General features: G+C 41.8%; 2 long non-coding RNA genes across 2 annotated transcripts; both read left to right on the forward strand.

Moving 5' to 3' along the window:
• Positions 1-2329: 2329 nt before the first annotated feature.
• LOC127332330 (uncharacterized) lies at positions 2330-3726 on the forward strand. The gene is made up of 3 exons (XR_011756761.1): positions 2330-3203; positions 3271-3537; positions 3634-3726. It is a non-coding gene; the product is annotated as an uncharacterized lncRNA (long non-coding RNA).
• Positions 3727-3850: 124 nt separating this feature from the next.
• Positions 3851-5216, forward strand: LOC139838985 (uncharacterized). The gene is made up of 3 exons (XR_011756762.1): positions 3851-3894; positions 3996-4065; positions 4386-5216. It is a non-coding gene; the product is annotated as an uncharacterized lncRNA (long non-coding RNA).
• Positions 5217-8043: the final 2827 nt, after the last annotated feature.

An 8043-nucleotide genomic window follows, 5' to 3' on the forward strand; every position in this document is an offset into this window, starting at 1 on the left:
AGCTTTTCCCTAAAATTGCTTACCTAGGCATTAAATAGTTTTCTGGAACATTACCTAGACATTAAATACTTTTCCCTAGACAATGTATATTTTTTCTGGAACATTAGGATGCTCATGTGGCCTAAAATGCCACTATATGAGATAGTACTGCATGGCTAAGGTGCCTATGATGTAGAAAATCCATTTTGCTTATTAGGTATGAGATAGTGCATGGCTCAGGTGCCTTTAGTTTTGCACTCCTGATCCAAATCTTAATTTATAAACTACTACCATGCATATGGAGGGGTTGAGATTTAGGCTTATGAGCTTTGACATATCTAGCAGTTGAATATTCAAGAAAACTAAAAGCTTGGTTCAAACTCATTGAATAAGTATAGCTATTTTTTGTTTGTTTTGTCAGTATCATTTCGGGCTTCAGTTTGCTGAAAAAGATAATACAGTGAGCAATTTTCTACCATGAGATTATAGCATTGATGTCATAACGAGCAGGATGTCTCTTGTTTACTATGAAGAATGCTCTACTTATATACTCGATTTCTTCGATTTCAATGGTGGTATGCTTATCATTTCTCCTTATCATTTCAGGCTTCAGCAACGACGAGCATGGCCAAGCTAGACACCAAGGTGAGCTCCTCCTAGCCGTTCTCTCTCATTTTCTGTTCTCTCTGCCCTCGACCTCATTTCTCCTGTCCCTTTCTGTGGTGGTATGCTGAAATTTAATTAGTGCGGTCTTTTGGGAGACGCAAGCTGTAATCTTTCGACACTATCTTAGACAGTGATTTATTACTGCAGGAAAATTTCAGCACTGGTACTGGTTTTCAGAGTATGATTTAACTGTTTATATCGTGCCATCTCCATGTAACATTAGCACCAAGCCTGTCTATGTAATGTCTGCCAGGAAATTTGTGTATCCCCTGTTACATTGCTCCAATAGTCTTCCAGTCACGATGAAATGCAAAGAATCTTTTGGTTGCCCTTTCCTGACATTTTAGACATCTGATTGCTTGATTCTTTGGAGCCTTACATGCTGAATGTTCTTGGTTAATTCTTTTCTAGACATTTTAGAAGTACTATGCTCATCTAATTTATTCTTTGGAGCCTCACATGCTGAATGTTCTTGGTTAATTCTTTTCTAGACATTTTAGAAATACTATGCTCATTTGATTTATTCTTTGGAGCCTCACATGCTGAATGTTCTTGGTTAAATGACGTGATCCTCATGTGTCTAGGTAGATGATGTTTTGTGTCTCTCCATGGAATCTCTGTTCTGAATTACTGTTGATCATTTCTTCATTTTTCAGATATGCAAAAATGGCCCCAACCAGAGTTCAGGCCACCAAGGTTGTGGCCCATCTCGTGCAGCGATCATGTGTACACGGGGTCCTCGGTGGCGGTGGCAATTCTTTCCTGCATGGGGATTCCAGTAACTATTAGTTATACGGGAATATGTACATTTCCCCCATGTTTTCTGTTTGAGGAGAGGTACAAAACAACTTACATATACTGCAACTTATTTTGCTTTACTGTTTAAATAATAAGAAAAAGGGAAAAGAGGAGAAGAGGAGTTCGCACCACCCCAATCCCCTTTTCGACCAACTAGAGGTCATACCGCGACCTCTTTTCATCGGCAACTACATTGGTGTTGACTGCTGCGTCGACTTGAAGCAGGGTGGGACGATTTGGTACCTACATCGCTCTCTCCTCTCTCTCTCTCTCTCTCTCTCAACTGGATTTAGGAGCGGATTACATCACAGGTTTTTATTGGAAATGCAGTGTTCTATAGTAGGCCTATTTTCTTGTATGACATGTCACAGTTTTTTTTTGATCGTACTCATTGTTGCTCTTGTTCTAGAATATTTTCTTTGTACTGCCAGGTACTAATCTCACCCTGTTAGCCTGCTAGGAGGTGTGCACTAACAACATTTTTCTCTTTTCTGTTTCAGTATTGTTACTGAAATCTGACTTTGGTGGTCTCCAGTAAACAATGGGAACGATTGTGGATGATTTGATGGCTTGGTTGGTGTGAGATAGATTGCAAGAGTTGGATCTGGAGGCACAAGTCGCAGGAGAGGAGCCTAGGTAGATTGAGAGCTTCAGTTTGGTGTTGTCACGCTCTAAGCGTTTTTCCGACAACCAAATTATGTTCTGTGCTTCCATATGTGAATTTTGTTGTTTTGAAGGGACTGGATGTCTTTTCATGTGTGCTAGAGTTTTTTTATATTCCATTGTGTCTTGTTCGTCCACAATAGAAATATCATGGTGATAATTCATGTGAGTTTCAGATTTTTGGAAAGCAACCATGGAGCTTCTAAACCAATAATTGATTTCGCAATATTTATTATTTAGGTTCCAATAATACTATGTGCTACATGAAGGTAAGAAGCCCTTGGCATGACCGTCGGGACATTGCCCTGAGACGACGCTCATCACGGCTCGGAGATTGCAGGCCACAATAGGTGATTTTCACTACACTAATATTCTTCTATGTGGCCATTTTCTTCTATTCTTTATTAGAAGGGATTAAACCGCATAATTGCACTTGTTGCCAGAGGCGGCACACTTCAGCTGCTGTGGAATCAGCAGCATCTTGTCGGCGAAGCACCTCCCTGGTATCCACTTGCCCTTCCAAAAGGCAGTGGACACACAGTTAACCACGGAGCACCTGGTGATGGAGTGGTAGAGAGGTAGACATTCAACAACAATTTTTTTCCAGGAACAATGGTGTAGAAGGCGCTTCTCTAGGTCCCTAGCAGAGTGCTGGCGGAACCAATCCTTCCACGGGAGGCTCTTAATTTTAAAGGTTAACATGTGGCTATCTAAGCTTTTCTTCAGTTCTGAATGTTATGGAGAAATTTAGAGCAGCGATAGTATTCTCTAGGTGGTCCAAGCACTTCATATTCATTCAATCAAAAGAAAATTCATGATAATTAGTTGCAGAATCGGTTACTACTTTCAGCAGAGTAATAATCTCTATAAAAAATTCTGAAGTGCCTATCACTTAGCACAGCCTTTTACTTACCTTACTACAGCGCAACTATCATGTCTGTTAAATGAACAACCTGCAACTTCTAGCTAATCTTGTGTGCAGAGTACAGTATTGGCGACGACGGAGGCTCGCCAGCTGGCCGGACGCAGCGACGAGGAAGACGCTCTGTGGTTGGAAGCAACGGGGGTGACTGGACGCGGCCGAGCGGCAGCATGGGGTTTGCTTCTCCCCTCCTCTCCCTCGCTCTTTCTCTTTACCTGTCTCTCTCAGCTCTCACTTTTCAGCTGCAGGGAACGGTGGTGGAGGACGGCATGCCCGTGGCCTCCCCCTAGGCGCGGGTGGTTGTGCGCGCGCGTGTGTAGGCGTGGCAGCGCGGGGCAGGGCGGCCGAGGCGGCTGGATGGAGGTCTTCGGGAGGTTGGACCTAGCGGGGAAGGACGGCTCCCCTCCAGGGCGGCTGCTGGAATGAGAGGATGCGGGAAGAGGGAGAGAAGGGGTGGGATCGGCCTTCCCGCCCCCGAGCGACACTGGTGGCCAACCACGTCGAGCTAGGTATACCTGGTTCTTCTCCCTTTTCCTGATTGCTGGCCCTCCCCACACGAGCTTCCTCATCTAATTCCTAGCTCTAATTAAATTTTGGTTTTGTAGCTAACGTTTGGGTGTCGTGAAGATTCACCGACAGCAACAAGCCAACAACACGCATCATTGGTTTTCATGGACTCCATGGCTGTTGTAGGTTTTCTTATCCTACTCAGATCTTTTCTCTGTATGTTCCATGCTTCCAATGGAGCTTCTATGCAGATTTGTCTTGCAGATTTCTTCCAGTTGGCTAATTTGTTTTCTATGCTTCTATGCAGATTTGTCTTTGCTTCAACGTTTATTCCCTTCTCTTCTCGCCCACGCAATCTGGTTGGTGTACATTTTCTCTCACCTTACATGCGGTTTTTGTCCTTCCAGTTTGCATGTTCGATGAAATGCCTGCCTGCCTGCTAATTCCTTTTTTTTTGTAGGTTGATCTGTTCGTCTGTTGCTTGCTTCTTCGGGATATTTATTGTTGCCTCTTCTGCTCTCGGAATAGAGGTGTTTACCTTTCCCTCTTTTCCTCGTAGGTATGTAGTCTTGTTGACAAAAATAGTGGAAGAATGATGTTGGTTTGTGTGGCCGTTGTTTGTAACGATGGAATAGTGCTCAGCTGCCATAGCATTGCTCCTGGTCATGTGCTTGCATGATTGGCTAATCTGTGTTCGGTACCTACACCTATGCCTCCCCCCACATCCTATCCTATATATATTTATATCTACTGATTTTTTTTGTAAGAGGAAGAGCAGCAATTTATAGCCAGAGCAATATATGTAAAGTCATATATAATGGTGTTGATTGTAAAATTTCTTAATCCCCAGGCCATATAATAAAAGGCGAAGAGCGGCGGTAAGGAGTCATGCTTACGACCGTGCTCATGGTTATGACCTTGTGTTTAAAATTAAGCATTTTCAACATCTATTCATGCACTCTGCTGTGGACTGGAACTTGCTGTGTAAAGTTTAAGTTTATATCTTTTCATTATGTTTGCTTAAAAAGAAGTGTGAACAATGTATAGGGTAGGCATGTTGGCAGCACCTGCGCAACATGGAAAAGAGCAGCTTTGCTAAAATATTCATGCTAACCAGTTTCGTTTGATGTCACCACTAACATGATGCATCTTAACTTCCTAATTTGGCTAAGGGGTAAATAAATTCATGTTTATGTACGTCTCGACTCCTTATAATGGTGAGCAACGAGCCTGAAATGCCACCTGGTATTTCTTTTGTCATTAGCATTTAGTAGTCATATGACCGGTATCTTGCCTAGAGAGATGCAAGGAATTTCAATAATTGGTTTAAAGGTCCTTCGTATACATGATACCTACCTTTATTTTCTTATTATCTCTATAATTATTTACTTGTGACAAGTTGAATAAATGTCTGATTTAGTATATTCAAATGGACATTTAATTTAGGTTCACGATAAGTGAAATTGCATTTTTATGATGCTAACATCATGAAGTTACCTTACCTTAATCTGCAAAGTGCACATTCTATTTTCTAATAGTATTGATGGCTTTCTAGCACATATCATTATCGTTATTTCTGAAGTACATTTCTTTAAGATTTCCTATTATTTCTGTAAATGTATTGTGTTAGGATTCTGAAATGAGTCTTAGATTGTGAAATGTTTAATTTGTTTTGTCCTCTATCAAGTGTTAGGTAAATCTTGGGGTGAGCAGCGGATGGCTGTGGCTGATGGCGTGGATGGCCATGACGTTGTACTTGGTCAACGGATTAGAGGGCGTAGAGAGAATGGAGAAAGGTGTAGCAGATCAGGGCGATAGGTTTAAGAGGAAGAGACTGGGCTGTTAACGCAAATCGCGATGGGGATGGACGGTGTCGCTGAGAATAGTGGTGAAAATTGTCTACGCGGGGCAACTATTTGTTGGGCTGTTAACGTAAATCACGATGGGGATGGACTCATGGATGGTATCGCGAAGAATAGTGGTAGAAATTATCTACGCGGAGCAACTATTTGTAATAGTTTCTGGTTCCATGGTATCGGTTAAGGGAGGCTCAAAATGTCGAACCAAACTTTCTCACTTGCTACTCACAATAAGTAGATACATTCTTCTTAGAATTACTAATTGTCTTTTTATGTTTCTTGTATGATGCTACTTTTTCGGTACAATAACTATAATTTGGCTGGGGAACTTATACAAAAGCAGAAAAGCAAAAAAGAATGCTGTGGAATCATACTAAATTGTTATATATATCTTACTGCAGTACCTCAATGGGATGGTGTCTGCAAGATACCAAAGCAATTAAATTACAAGCTAATTTTTAATAATAAATAATCTAAAACTTATGGTTTAAATTCTGAATTGAGTCTGCTGTTTGCGCGATAGCGCAACGGGTCATCTAGTAAAGAGAACAAAAGTAACATTTTGAGAGGTGTTTGTTGTTGTCAACGACTGGTAGCGGGTACTCTAACCCCCTTGCCAGACAAACTCTCGAAGAGCGGCTCCCATAAAGTTTTATTTTAGGTTGACACTCCTTCCAACCTTTACTTTCACAAACCATGGCTAACCGAATCCTCGGGTGCCTGCCAACAATCTCATACCATGAAGGAGTGCCTTTTTATTTTAGTTTTATTTAGATGACACTCCTCCCCACCTTTGCTTTCTCAAGCCATGGCTAACCGAATCCTAGGGTGCCTTCCAACAATCACATACCGTGGAGGAGTGTCTATTTGTAAAATTATGAAGGTTAATTAATTTGGGACTGGGAACCCCATTGCCAGCTCTTTTTGCAAAATTATTGGACAAGCGGATGAAGCCACTAGTCCATTGGTGAAAGTTGCCCAACAAGATTGAAAGATAAAACACCACATACTTCCTCATGAGCTATAAAACATTGACACAAATAAGGGATGATAAAGTTTGAATTGTTTAAAGGTAGCACACGAAGTATTTACTTGGAATGGCAGGAAATACCATGTAGTAGGTAGGTATGGTGGACACAAATGGCATAGGTTTGGGTTAAGGTTTGGATGCACGAGAAGCATTCCCTCTCGGTACAGGTTTTTGGTTAGCAAGGTTAATTAGCAAGCATAAGAGTTGAGGGAAACAAACAAATATACATGTGATAGAAACAATCATGCATCTTCCTTGTAAGCACAAACAATTTTAACTTCAGAATAATAAGCTAAGGAGCTAACAAGAAAGAAAGACAATGAAACAACATATCTACATGTATTTCTATTTTCTACTTAAACCTCAAAGTGTTGTTGCTATTGACCAATGCTAAGTTTGCCAAAACCAAATAGATTTATTCAATGCTCCCAAAGTGATACCCATACTAATAACAAGATCAATCATATAATAGAGGTTGCAAACTAAAATAAGATGTGCAATATGTAAATGATAAGACTTCTCATTAATATTCCATAACGATAACTCACACCAAGGGATACATAGACAACCAACTAAAGGAGAGATACTTCCACACTGCAACCCATCTTATATGATAACTTCCCTACTCATGATATGACACTACTTGTTAGTAAAAAGTAAAAGATAGTGATGATGTGATACCGTGACACTCCCCCAAGCTTGGAACAAACCAAGGGGATGCCAATACCGATGATGAATTACTCCTTCGACGGTGGTGGTGATGAATTCCCATCATCAGACTTCCAAGGAAGAGGCTCTCCATCAACAAACGACATCTTGGTCTCGGGAATCCTGAAACTAGCAGCATAGCTTATGTGTTTAAACCTGTTTTCATACTCACAGTTCTGATTCTGAACGTCATAGAGTTGAGCTTGGAGTTTGTTGGTGGTGTCGTGAAGCGAGAGGATGTCGTCCCACAGCCTTGCAGTCTCCTTCTTGTGTGCATCAATAAGTTCAGACACAATCTTGTGGAAGATGTCCACCTCACGCTTAGCCATCTTCTTGTAGTTGAAGACCTCTTGTTCTAGCTTCTCCATCCTGTCTTCCAAGCTTCCTTCTCCTTTAGGACCCTGAACATCTTTGATCTGCAACTCCCCATCTACGAGCAACAATTCCTTGGGGTGCATCTTCAGCTCGTTCATGTACGGGTTGACGACGTCCTCAAAGAAGCTGTCCTTCGGAGTTCCAGACGAAGACATGATGGCTCTAGATCCGAAGCAGATCCTGGCAGAAATAGCTAGAAACAAAACACGTCGAGAAAACGATATACAGACCTCCAGGGGTCCAGGAGATTATATAGCAGGAATTTTTACGACATAAGGAAAGTACCAGGTCGAACCAGAGTCGGAGAGGGGCAACGAGGTGGCCACCTCATAGGGCGGCGCGGCCAGGCTGGGGCCCGCGCCGGCCTATGGGGGCACGCCCTCGTGCGTCTCCTCCACTCCGTTTCGATCTCGTAATTTTTCATATTTTCCAAAAACAGAAAAAACATTGTTCGGAAAGTAAAACGCGAACTTTTTGTTACCAGTACTGTTACCTATTCAAAGTCGAATTCTGCCGGACTGTCAATTTGACCTTTG

Source organism: Lolium perenne, chromosome 4 (assembly GCF_019359855.2).
Source record: "Lolium perenne isolate Kyuss_39 chromosome 4, Kyuss_2.0, whole genome shotgun sequence".
Taxonomy (NCBI): domain Eukaryota; kingdom Viridiplantae; phylum Streptophyta; class Magnoliopsida; order Poales; family Poaceae; genus Lolium; species Lolium perenne.